The sequence below is a fragment of the Sprattus sprattus genome (assembly GCF_963457725.1).
Source record: "Sprattus sprattus genome assembly, chromosome: 9".
Taxonomy (NCBI): Eukaryota; Metazoa; Chordata; class Actinopteri; order Clupeiformes; family Clupeidae; genus Sprattus; species Sprattus sprattus.
Window position 1 is genome coordinate 30,361,466 of NC_137928.1, and position 13,687 is coordinate 30,375,152.

Genomic DNA, 13,687 nt, shown 5'->3' on the forward strand with positions numbered 1-13,687 from the left:
TGCGCAGGAGTTTGTTGCAGACATTGAAGGACCTCAACCTCCACAGGAAGTAGAGCCGGCTCTGACCCTTCTTGCATCAGCGTTGGCTGACCAGTCCAGTTTATTGTCCAGATACACTCCGAAGTATTTGTAGGTGTTAGCCACCTCCACACTGACCCCCTCGATGGAGACTGGTAGCAGAGGAGGCTGAGACCTCCTAAAGTCCACCGCCATCTCCTTGGTCTTAGTGGTGTTTAGCTGCAGGTGGTTGTGCCTGCACCACTGCATAAAGTTGTGAAGTAGGTGAAGTCCGATGTGTACAGGATAGGTGGTCCCCTGTGGAGCGCCGGTGCTGCACAGCACATTTTCAGAAACTGTGGCCTCTCCATCAGGTGGTCAATGATCCAGGATACCAGGTGGACGTTCACACCCGTCTGCACCAGCTTGTCACTCAGTCGGAGGGGCTGGATGGTGCAGTCTGTAATCAACTCCATACCTCTCTCCACTCTCCCATCACACTCTCCTTTCTTTACACACCTCTCTCCTCCTTACTTCTCTCCCTATCACACACTCCCTTCTTTACACACCTCTCTCCTCACAATCTTTAGTTTCATCAGCAATGTGTGATATGTGTCATATGGCCCTGCCATTGAAAATAATGCATTTTCACCTGTGGGTAGGCCTATGTTAAAAGTATTGTGGAGCATTCAGTGACGTAAATCTCAACTACTTCTCACATTTTATTTAATGTTTGGAGTGTCCTGAATATATTCCAACCCCCTTTTATTGAGACACAATCTTTAGTTTCTTCAGCAAAGTGTGAAACGTGTCACATGGCCCTGCCCTTGAAGATAATGCATTTTCGCCTGTTTGTAGGCCTATGTTTAAAGTATTGTGGATCATTCAGTGACGTAAATCTCAATTACTTCTCACATTTTATTTAATGTTTGGAGTGTCCTTAACATATTCCACCCCACTTTCATTGAGACACAATCTTTAGTTTAATCAGCATAGTGTGATATGTGTCATATGGTCCTGCAATTGAAAATACTGCATTAGCGCCTGTTTGTAGGCCTATGTTTAAAGTATTGTGGATCATTCAGTGACGTAAATCTCAATTACTTCTCACATTTTATTTAATGTTTGGAGTGTCCTTAACATATTCCACCCCCCTTTTATTGAGACACAATCTTTAGTTTCTTCAGCAAAGTGTGATATGTGTCATATGGCCCTGCCATTAAAGTTAATGCATTTCCGCCTGTTTGTAGGCCTATGTTTAAAGTATTGTGGATCATTCAGAGACGTAAATCTCAATGACTTCTCACATTTTATTTAATGTTTGGAGTGTCCTTAACATATTCCACCCCCCTTTTATTGAGACACAATCTTTAGTTTCTTCAGCAAAGTGTGATATGTGTCATATGGCCCTGCCATTAAAGTTAATGCATTTCCGCCTGTTTGTAGGCCTATGTTTAAAGTATTGTGGATCATTCAGTGACGTAAATCTCAACTACTTCTCACATTTTATTTAATGTTTGGAGTGTCCTTAACATATTCCACCCCCCTTTTATTGAGACACAATCTTTAGTTTCTTCAGCAAAGTGTGATATGTGTCATATGCAGTGGTTAAAGTGGGATTTGGTAGGTGGGGGTACTCTATTTTCCGGTGTGGTGGTGGCGGCGGGGGGGTATTTGGTGGATCTGGCGGCGGCCGTGGCGGGGGGTATTTGGTGGATCTGGTGGCGGCGGCGTTGAAATCACCCATTCCTATATATTTTTAATCACAGTGATATAAGGAGGTCTAACCAAAGACCTAAACCAGGGATGGATCATGAGCCTTTGGGCCCCTATTTGGTTCCATGAGAACATTTTGAATTTGGTACTCTTGATGCTGCTCTGGGCTATGACCTGGGCTGCTTTCATTCCCCTAATCACGGTGAAGATAAGGAATTTGGAAAATGACACTTAAATAAGCCTTGATGACTGCAACAGTGAAAATGGATAACGAAATCTGTTCTGCATCAGGCCAAATCTTAGTCATTCTTACACAGTAATCACAGCGCAAATTACACAGTGCCTACTTAGTTCCATGGCCTGGACTGTCCACTCACACAGCCATTAATAAACAACACTGCAGACTTCAGTTATTAAATTAAAAATATTTTACTGTTAAATAAATTATCAAAGCAACAATGCTTCGTAGACTTCTTAGACTATCAATTGCTTGATTTTAAAAGAAAATCTAAAAAGAATGACTGTTTAGGCACCATTTCCAGACAAATTCTTACCCTTGGAAATAATCAGTTATTTTTCGTTTACACCCTCTCTTATTTCGATCCTCCTCCATCTTTAAGAAGGAAATTATGAAGACATAACATTACCAACGTGTTTTCCAATTAGGAAACAAGTAACGGTACTCACATTTTTTGTCTATCTGACAAGCTGACGTGCTAGCCAATAACCAACTAGTTGCAGTTAACCATTGTTAATGTTCGTCATTCTCAGTCAGGGCCAGAGTGATAGAAAACGAATAACTAAAAGCCTGGTTCTTTCTTTAAGTTGTGTTTGTTGCCCTATTTAAAATATAGACGTTAGACTTTAGCTTACTACTTCACCTTGGACTCCAACATGCACTCGCTCTGACTGGAACAGTCTAAACACTTACCGCAAAGCGTCGCGCTCTCAACTGAACTGACAGGTTAACTGTTGTTTGATGAACAAGGCGGGGCTAGGGGATGATATTACGTTTTGATTTGATCGAGAGAGATCTTTGGTGTGGACTGGCCTTACCATTAAACATTAAACATTAAACATTTTTTTTTTTTTTAAGAATCTATTTATTTATTAATTTATCTGAGGTGCCGGTACTGAGTACCGGAGCGTTCCGGCCCACTTTAACCCCTGGTCATATGGTCCTGCAATTGAAAATACTGCATTTTCGCCTGTTTGTAGGCCTATGTTTAAAGAATTCTGGATCATTCAGTGACGTAAATCTCAACTCCTTCTCACATTTCATTTTAATGTTTGGAGTGTCCTGAACATATTCCACCCCACTTTCATTGAGACACAATCTTTAGTTTCATCAGCATAGTGTGATATGTGTCATATGGTCCTGCAATTGAAAATACTGCATTTTCGCCTGTTTGTAGGGCTATGTTTAAAGTATTGTGGATCATTCAGTGACGTAAATCTCAATGACTTCTCACATTTTATTTAATGTTTGGAGTGTCCTTAACATATTCCACCCCCCTTTTATTGAGACACAATCTTTAGTTTCTTCAGCAAAGTGTGATATGTGTCATATGGCCCTGCCATTAAAGTGAATGCATTTTCGCCTGTTTGTAGGCCTATGTTTAAAGTATTGTGGATCATTCAGTGACGTAAATCTCAACTACTTCTCACATTTTATTTAATGTTTGGAGTGTCCTGAACATATTCCACCCCCCTTTTATTGAAACACACTCTTTTCTTTCTTCAGCAAAGTGTGATATGTGTCACATGGCAATACCCTGGCATTGGAGATAATCCGTGTGTCAAGTGATAATCTGTGTGTCAAGTCTTATTTCACAGTGAATGACCAGAATAATTACTGCTAAACATATTTTACCCTTTCTTTACAGTGTACTGAACATGTTCAACCAACTTTAATCGAGGTATAATCCTTTTATTAGCAGATTGTGGTGTGTTTTACTGTTTCTTGCTATAATAATTGCAAAATGTCCTGTTTAGTCAGTGTTCCATTTATTTAAACAAGAAAATCATACTTTTGTAACATCAGTGAATCGTTTTTAACCCATTTTTATGTTTCTATGAAATTAATATTTCTGACAGTTAAAGAAACACGGGGTTAATAAGGCGCTTTTATTTTGAAAAATCGTAACCGGAAGTTGCTCGAGCTCATTTGACTATAGTTGCTCACAGAACGCTGCTATGGTAAAGGAGCATTTTGGGTCCGTAGGGGAGACAGACGATGATAACCATCACGGTCCGTTTGATCGGGTTGCGTAAATACTGTGGCTTTCAGATTTCATCATGTAATCTTCTGTGCGCTGATATAGTTTGAGCACCACTATACACACACTTATTAGGCTGCTGTATTCGCGTTGCGCGCGACCACAAGCATGCGTCCAACGCCCACTTTTTACGCACGTCATGTCACATGCTGGTGGGTAGTTAGAGTTTTAATCGAGCCAAATTCCTTATCGGGCCTATATAACCAGATGCTATGGAGAGAATATTTCTAATATGTTTGAAATTATTTATAAATGCATGTATCATGATCCATACATATTCTGATGAGTTTAAAATGTGTTTCTTTCCACTAACACAGAACTCCTTATTTTGACTTGTAAATATATGCTTTATGATTTGTAACATCATACTCTGCTTGTGCATTTGACATTTGTAAATTTGTTATTATGTGTGCCAAGTGTTGAATCTGCACAAAGAAAACGTAGAGACCACTAGATGGCAGTCTTGTTTAATGTTATAAGACTACATATGACAAAATACCAACTGATACATTTAGTCACCAAATCGTTTGCCTAGGTTTTCTCCTGGTCTACACACCATCCCCCGTTCCAAAGGTCTTAAAATGCCTCCTTCCTTCCTTCCTTCCTTCCTTCCTATCAAGAGAGCAAGGATTGTCCCATTTGGCTTAAACCTTCAGTTCCGCTTTAGTCAGAGACCTTGAAATACGTCACATAACGGTCGTTTTTCAAGAGAGGGTCTGAGCTTCCTTGATGCCCTAATGGCGGCATTTATTACCCATAACTCTGTGCGCCATTCCCAATCGGAGCTTTTCGTTTTATTTCGAAAACAATGGCGGACATAATGGTAACGGTGGCTATGATAGCATACCTAGCCAGTGATGTGGCGGGAATAGGATCTTACTACACCTTTTTCTTTCAATCAGAAGACCAGAGGCTGGTTGTAGAAATCTGGAGGTTTATTATTGTAATCAATAAGCTACAATAAGGAGATGGTCCATGGATTAGCTCGATCTCATTGTATGAATGGTCTGCAGGCCATTTTAAGGCCTGTAAATTGTGGGATGTGTTCTATCTGGCTGTTTGCCAAAACCAATCAGAAATAACTATTCCCTCTTCTCTAACTCCTCTGAGACCTCCTAGGTGTGTGTGTGTGTGTGTCTGGCTCCCCCCGGGATCCTGTAAGACCCCCTCCTTTCTTGGAATGTACCTGTGTCGTAACTTTATTGCTGCCCAACTAGTCTGCCTTCCCTAAATGAGACTTTCATACAGATGAGTTAATCCATGTTCATCTAAACATAAAATAGATTCCACATAATCCCCCCTATGTGTCTAATTGACACACAAAATATTTTATGATATCATAGAAAATACACACTATCAATACACTTGCAGAAATAAAAGCCCATCTTAACGTCTGCACAGCAAAAACCAATAGCTAACCTTATTTTAAACATCTGTAAATTTAAGCTATCAATACGTGATCATACTAAATTCCATTACACTCCAATATAACATATTATTGTTCCTCCAGATTAACACACATTCAACAATTATGAAAGACCATCGGGTCAGTCCCGAATGGTTAAGGCACATAATATGATATACAACATGTGAAAGCATATAAAAAGAAAAAACATAGTTCATGTGACAACACATACGTATACTTCAATACATCTTGTAAGAGGCATATAACTGTCCGTATCCCGTATCTAACAGACACAATTAGAATACAGTACCATTATATTTGTAAATCTTTAATTTTCTAAAACACTTCATCATTCAAAAATCATTATAGCAATAAAATGCAATCATCCCCAGACAATTTTCCTGGAGAAGTCTTCTTACGCAGAACGGCAACTACTCTAACAATACCGAACCCCCCTATGTATACAACATATGTGATCCCATTATATAAAACTACAGCATACTAACTACCATCCCATCAGTCTATGAATTGTCCAGTGTATGTATGTATTCAGTGTATATTGTATAACTACCGGTGTGCAAAGTCTTCAGCTTCTGTAAGCCGTCGAAGGGCAGAGGTTATGGCTGAGTTTTCACTCACGACCATCCTGCTGGCAAGGCAGGACCAGCACTTAACCCTGACGTGTTATTTGTTTTTTAATTTTTAATCCAGGACTTATGTGGTCTGGTCACCCAGTTCCCACACGTCACCGTTGGAGTCAGGTTTGCCTCCTGACCCATCTTGTTCTGAGCTGCACAATACCTGTAACATTTACAAAGCATTGTCCTTTTCATATGAAATTGTTAGACCAACTTTATTAACATCCTTTTCAAATATCACAGTCATTTAAGTGAACCTAGAGGCTATTGCCCGTACTGCAAGGAAATTAAAACAGGGAAGACCACAACACACCACTGCTATGACCATGTTATGTGCTGCATCAGTTCCCTTCCCCCAATGATAAGAAGCATCCATTCACTGCAGCATTTCCATGATCTTAACAGCCTCTCGCCCAGGTCGAGCTGCTGCAACAGAATGCTCCCCATTCTAACCCTGATACTATAAGTTGAGGTAGTCCCACCACCTTCTGGTCTTGAAATTCTGCAAAAAGTTAGTACAATATTACACACTAGAACTTTGACTTCTCACCACCATTGGCTGGAAGTTCTTTTTGTTTAAAACCTTCACCTATACCCAGTGTCCTGACTGAACCAGTCCATATGCGTCCACCTGTGTATATATAATCTCAAAAAATTAGAAACAACAGATACACATCATTTCCACACGCCCTCTAAACATGCTCTAAAAGTGTGCTATTTGATTGCCAACATTTGCAGTAAGTTTATTTCATACTTCTCATACATTCTTTATTGTTATACTAAAATCATTGCTGTAATGCTTAAAACATAACAATGTCACATATTAAAAATATACTTACCCTCTCTCAGTTTTGGTCCTGTCCTCAGACATTCCTCAATCGATCATATGAATCCATCCGTTTCTCCAATACCTTTTCATATCTATGTAGTACATAACTACCTATACAATTACACCTTCCATTGTAAAATATTACCCAAAAGTTTTATCCGTACTCCTTTTCTCTGATTATAGATGCTACAAACATAGCATTATGCAAATTTTAATTTCCAAAACTTCCCATAAATAAAATTACCAAAAGCCCATAAATCTAATTTTCTGTATCCTCCACCCTTACACACTTAAAACTAAAAGTGTGTGCAAATAAACAAGGCAGATAACATGTATGGAATTACCATGTGGCCACAATAGTAAGTCCATAATTTACCAAGCCTGCATTTCAACCCACTTTGACATACGCTTGGTCTATTCCCCTGATCATGTGACCCGGCACGCGCAAAGGGGGAACAAGTCGGCCGAGACGATTTAGAGAAAAACACATTTGAAGTTTTTTTTTTCCAAATGAGTGATTTTCGTTTTTTTGCAGAATGTGCAAGTTGAATTCATGAAGAAGCCACTCCATGTTTCAGATAACAGTATTGGTTACCTTAAAAGTATACATTTTGTCGTTGAAGTTGGTTCAGTTTGGTTAAATTCTCCTTCACTCTCGTGGCGCTTGGGGGGGTGTTACCTAATTTCCATATGAACTGCTGGATCACGTTTGTTATTTTTTTCGACCAATCAGCTGCACGTTACAAGCGATACACATGGCTACTTATACAGCATCATACTCCTCTACTCTTATCCAGATGGCAATCTGACTTCTGAATCTTAAAGTGCACAGATGATGAACGCAATTTCATCAAACTGGAGAACATCCGTAGTCTCCAGCTGACCTTAGCCGACGAGGAAGAATCTTTCGGCCTCGCAGCAGAGGAGCTGGAGCGTGACATATCAGACGCTATCTCTACGGTAACTTTGACTGCAAATGCAACGCAATAAGAAAGGAGAACTCTCTCCTCGGGAGACATTCGTGTAGCAACAAACTTTCTCCAGAGCTTATGTACAAGTTACGGAGTGATTCTCTAGCAGCCGAGAGAGAGTGGCAGGACATGCGAATCATTGGACATCTTGAGGCAAACAGACGTTCAGTAGTTACTTCGGAGATGACTACATCCACCAAAAAGCCATCAGCAGACGTAAAGGAAAGGGAATTATTAACCCCGAAGTTAAAAACATGTAATCTACTTCGGCAGAGGAGCATTTTACTCCCCTGCAATCTCTACGCTCAGAGACAGACAGCAGGAAAGGTTAACAAACGGAATGAAATAGCTACACATTACACACGTTATGCTTTAATTAAACTCACGTTTAATGAGACACCAACAGAGGCTCAACAGACAAGTCTTACCATTGAAGATATTTTTGCACGCAGACGTTCGTTCTGAAAACTATCTACATCCAACCAGCGAGGTTTATCCACGTTGTTGTGGAGAAGGAGTTGCATCAATCATATTTCATAAAAACTTCACACTTCTTACATGGGACATATCCACCAGCCTAATTACAATCTGCATTGTCTACTTAGCAGAAATATCTCCATACAGTAGATTTCCCTTCGTTTAGTATCATTTTAAACCAGTGGCGGCTCCTGAAAAAATTCTCAGGGGGGGCAATTTTTTTGATAATGATTAAGGCGACCTATTCAGTAGGTACATTAAGTTATCCGAGTTACTCATACAGCAAAACCTTTTTGTCCACTATTGGCAGCAACCAACAGTAATATCTCCCCTCTTTCTACATAGCTAGAGTAGCAAGATACAAGTGGAACGCTATGGAAGAAAGTTACATTCAGGAGCCTTCATAAGTAAACATGATGTGGCTCCACATTAAATGATCCCACTTGTTCATTATCCACACGTCTCAAATGTTGTATGATGTAACCTAGCTGAACAGGACACATGATATGTCCACTAACAACATAAAGAAGGGGGCAACTTACGTCAAAACCAACGATATTTATTGACTGATCTTGAAAGTATTGGCTTACAAAAGCAAAATAAGTCATCACATAAAACATTATTTAAAGTTAGTTCACACTGCGAAACCTATGAAAAGTGACAGTGGTATATAGATACAGACCGCGTTAGCCACTTCCCGACCGCGATTTTCTTTTGTTCCAATTTCCCTCCCTTTGTAGAAAACTGTTGAAAGGATACTTTTGCCCTAAGGTTTTTTGGTCAATTTATCTTCAATATTACGCTGACTAAAAAGAAGTTTCTGTCAAAGAGCGGATGAGTTGTTGTGCTGAACAGGTGCCATCTTGACATGCCTTTGTCGAAGCTGTGTGACGTCCTCATTGCATTTTACCATAGGCTTTTGCGTCGCTTACTTATGACTAGACTTGGAGGGGCGAGCCCTCCCGGAAGCCATAGAGAATGCATTGAGAGCTCTGTTTTGTGAAAAAAACGCATTTAACATGGGAGAGGTCTGGGGCGATTTTCATTTCCAAGATCGCCCTGAAGGGGCGGGGCCATTTGAATCACGACTCTAGGCTGACTGAATGACTGTTACCTGATTCGACAAAGACATACAGAGGCATATCAGACGGTCTAGTGGTAGAATCCGACAAAAAAAAAATATGAAATTTACATTTACATGTAGTCGTGCAATTGAATTTATACATCAGGAATTATCTTTTTTTATTATTATTTATTTATTTTTCTTCCTTTTCCCATAGGCAGTGCGTCGCCCCAATCGCCCTTATGGACGAGCCGCCACTGTTTTAAACTTTCCAGATGACTGTATTGCCCCCGCTCGTCAAGTGAAACGTGTCCAGAAACCAGGCTCCTTTGTCTGGATAGCCATCTGTAGCTAGCTGTAATAATTGAGTTGAGCTTCAATTAAGACACTGCGTACCGTACTTCATCATCATATTCGATTATTTATTACAAACAAAAACAAATGCTTCACATGAGACACTCAACACTTGACCTATATATCTCATGTGAGGGGGGGGGGGGGGGGGGGGTTATGGAATATATGCTTAATAAGAAAGCTACATACAGTCAGGTGACGGTACCTGTTAGCATGACCCATGATGTGAAACTTATTTGTTTCCCTTTTCAGAATTGGCAAAAACAACCTGACTGATATTATCAACACAAAATCTTTGTAATTGTATCTTTATTCTTATTGTCTAGTGTATTGGATTCATATTGACTTCCATTTTGCAGTACTGGTTTATACCTTGGATTATGGGATTGTAACATTTTATCCTGTGTATTAATGCATGCTATTCAATGTCTTTTGTAATAAAAGCATGTTCATTTTAGTACCTTCTAATTCTGATTCAAGTCCTAATGAAAATAACACTACATAATTAACAACACTAACATTCTTGAGGCTTCAGTGACACCAATAGGGGGAAGGGCTACAGATACCAGATGTCAGTGTGACATATGTAGAGGAGGGCTAATCTCACTGAGATGCAAATGAGCACAACTGTCTTCCCTTTGTCCAAGGTGAGGTGGCAATTTGGAAAAATTAGAGGTCCTTTTTCTCAGCAAAGGCTTTTCTGAGGGGTATACATTCAAATGATCACAACTTATACAAATATTATCAGATCTACATGAGTGATACATCATTGGATAGCTTTAAACCTACACTTCCAGAATATGCGAATAACTCAAAATGTCTCTGGGGAGACTTGTGGCTGGTTTAGCCATGACTGGTCACTAATTTCATCACATATATACACAATATCATTTACTACTAAGCTTGACTATAACTGAATTGCTGAGGACACTGTTTTGCAAGACATCCTGCACACGTGGCTTATCAAAACATAAAGGCTGACCCCCCTTAGTCACATAATAATAACAAAAGGACTTATATTGGTGTTCACAATCTGTATACTACATCAACCCTACTCAATACCAAGATATATCACTACTAAACTTAAACCTAACAGGGCATGGCATTCCTTCCTCTTGCCCATCACACACTGAAAGTACAATTACAACTCCTCCTCATCACTTATTTCCACTATCTGAGGTTCCCCTGCGAACCATGCTGAGTGTCTTATCTGCATCAGGGTATTGTCCACTGACATTCTCACTCCTTCTCTCTCTGAGACTTCTGAAGTCACCCAGACACTGGTTTTGGCTCTTTTCATCATCTTGCCCACGTCTCTTGCTCTGAACCCCGAGCCTACCTTAAGTGTAACATGTGGTATTGAGTTAGGCACATCGTAAGCTGTTTTATACAATGTTGCGCCTAATTTCACTTGTACTCCAACTCCCTCTGTTCCTATAACCACACACTGCGCTCGTGACATGATCTGCTCCTGCCCCTGCAGCACTTCTCTCCATTTTGCGTCCTTTTCCTGACATGCATCTGTACATGAAGCCTCACATAACATCACAGTACAATGTAATGGACACCGGGGTTCCCTGAGAGCAGGATATCTGTCATGTATAAAAGTTCCCCATTCACTAAAAAGCTTGTTCTTCCACCCCATTTCCAGCAAATGTATCCAATAAACCTGTCTGATTTGTGATGTGGCAATTGTTTGGTGAACCATGGTGGGGCGTGGTGTCTGGTCAGTCAAAGAAAGTCCATTTGGGGTGCACTCAATTTGGACTCCCATGCGACACAATATGTCTCGCCCTAACAAATTAATAGGAGTATGATCTGACATCAATATTGGCATCCTTACTTTCTTCCCACTTACTTCAATTAACACTGGAGCAGAAAATGGTATTATTTGTACTTGTCCTGAGTACCCTATTGTCTTTGCTACTCTTCCTGTGCTAGACCGGGGAAGTTGTTGGGCATCTGCAGACCCCACACAATCCCCTCTCCCACCTCCTCTCTCCTTCTCCAACACAAATCCGCTCTCGCTCCTCCTCTGGTGCACTTGGCTGTCCTCTGTCACATGTTCTTTTATTAATCACTAATAAATGACTGTTCATTTGTAATCACTCGCTCCTCCTCTCCTTCTCCAACACAATCCCCTCTTTCACCTCCTCTCTCCTTTTCCAACACAATCTCCTTTTACTCCTCCTCTGGTTCTCCAACACAATCTCCTCTCTCACCTCCTCTGGTACACTTGGCTTTCCTCCATCACATGTTCATTTGTAATCACTAATAATTGACTGTTCATTTGTAATCACTAATAAATAACTGTTGCAATGTATACATTTTCATTATAAATGCACAGAACATATCCACATGAATGCCCTACATCGTCACACAGCCTCTGCTCCCTTCTCTCAGACACTGTCATTATTGCTGCCTTCTACAGTCTCTGGTGATGGTTCCTGAGATAAGGTTATTGGCCTCTTTTGCAAATATAGTTTAATCCTTCTCTTTTCCCACACCCAGTGTTGAATACCTCATGGCTGCAGTACGTTTCTCTGGTTGTCTGTATTTCTGCTCTTAGTGTTTGCTAACTGCTCCAGGAGCAGACACTAGCTCCTGTGGATAGAAGAGCTTTAATTTCAGATTAGGGGGACACAGGCTGATGGGCCTACGGTAGGTGGGGGCAGGTGTGATGGCATTTACTGGTGGCACTGAGCCCAATGGCTACACGGCGTGGAACAAAGCAAGTGTCATGGCGGTCCTTCTCGTGGTGAGAAAATCTGAACCCTGAGGACAGGGTCAAACCTCTGGTTTTGTTGCGGTCAACGTAGGCAGCGAGCTCTTGCTAGACGTTAATTAGACAGGCTAAACAATCGCTTGTTGGAGGTCACATTTCGAACCTAGTGCAAATAATTCTCAAAAAAAGGCCTTGCGGAAAGTTGACGCATCAATAGAGGATGTTAAACTAAAGTTCATCAGCAACACACGAGGGCGGGGATGTGATATCCCATACTACCTTTGTTGTACCGAGTGAATTGACTGAAATGGAACCATTTGTAAGGATTTCAGTAGACCTTGTGGAACCAAACGCACGACACAGAGACAGAGGTAAGTGCAATTCAATTGTTTACTGTATTGTTCATAGGCAGTCCAAAAACACGTTATATTCCACAATACAACAACAGCGGCAGAGTTCGTTGTCAGTTCGGTCCAGGGTCGGTACACAGGCAGGCAGTCGATGGTGGTGCAGGGTATCCAGGAAGGGAAAGGCAGAGTCGTAATCCGTTTAGCAGGCAGAGTAGTCGGTACACACGCAGGCAGTCCAAGACGGGCAGAGTATCCAAAAGGGGAAGCGGCAAAGACGTAATCCGTAAAACAGGCAAGGGTCGGCAACAGGAGATCAATACACAAGGAAAAACGCTGGAACTCTTGAGACATGAAGAAACAAAGACGAACTGGCAACGAGGGACAGGGACACACAGACTAAATACACACAAGGTGATGAGGAACAGGTGACAACAATCATGACTGGACAGGTGACAACAATCATGACGGGACAAACAATCAACGAGACGGAGCACACACAAGGGTAGGGCGTGACGTGTCTGAAACGAGAGGAGAGATGAGTAAACAAACACAACACAGAACATAGATAATGACAATACAGGGGAAACATAAACTATCTCACAGGACGGGACTTGACACCATTAATTTAATGGAATATCTACATTTGTGTCCAACGGCACATTATTGTAAATAATCCTAAATGCTAATGTTAAAAGGATAATATGTCAGTTGAAAGCCCTTTTCCAGTTATGTACTGTATATGCAGCTGAAATCCGTTGTGGTACTTAAGCAAGCAATAAAACTCTCTATTCAGGGCATCAGCATTTGTGGGTTCAGTATAATGAAATGGCCAGATAGAAAGTTTTCAACAGAAACATATCAGTTTATTGTTGTTTGGAGAAAT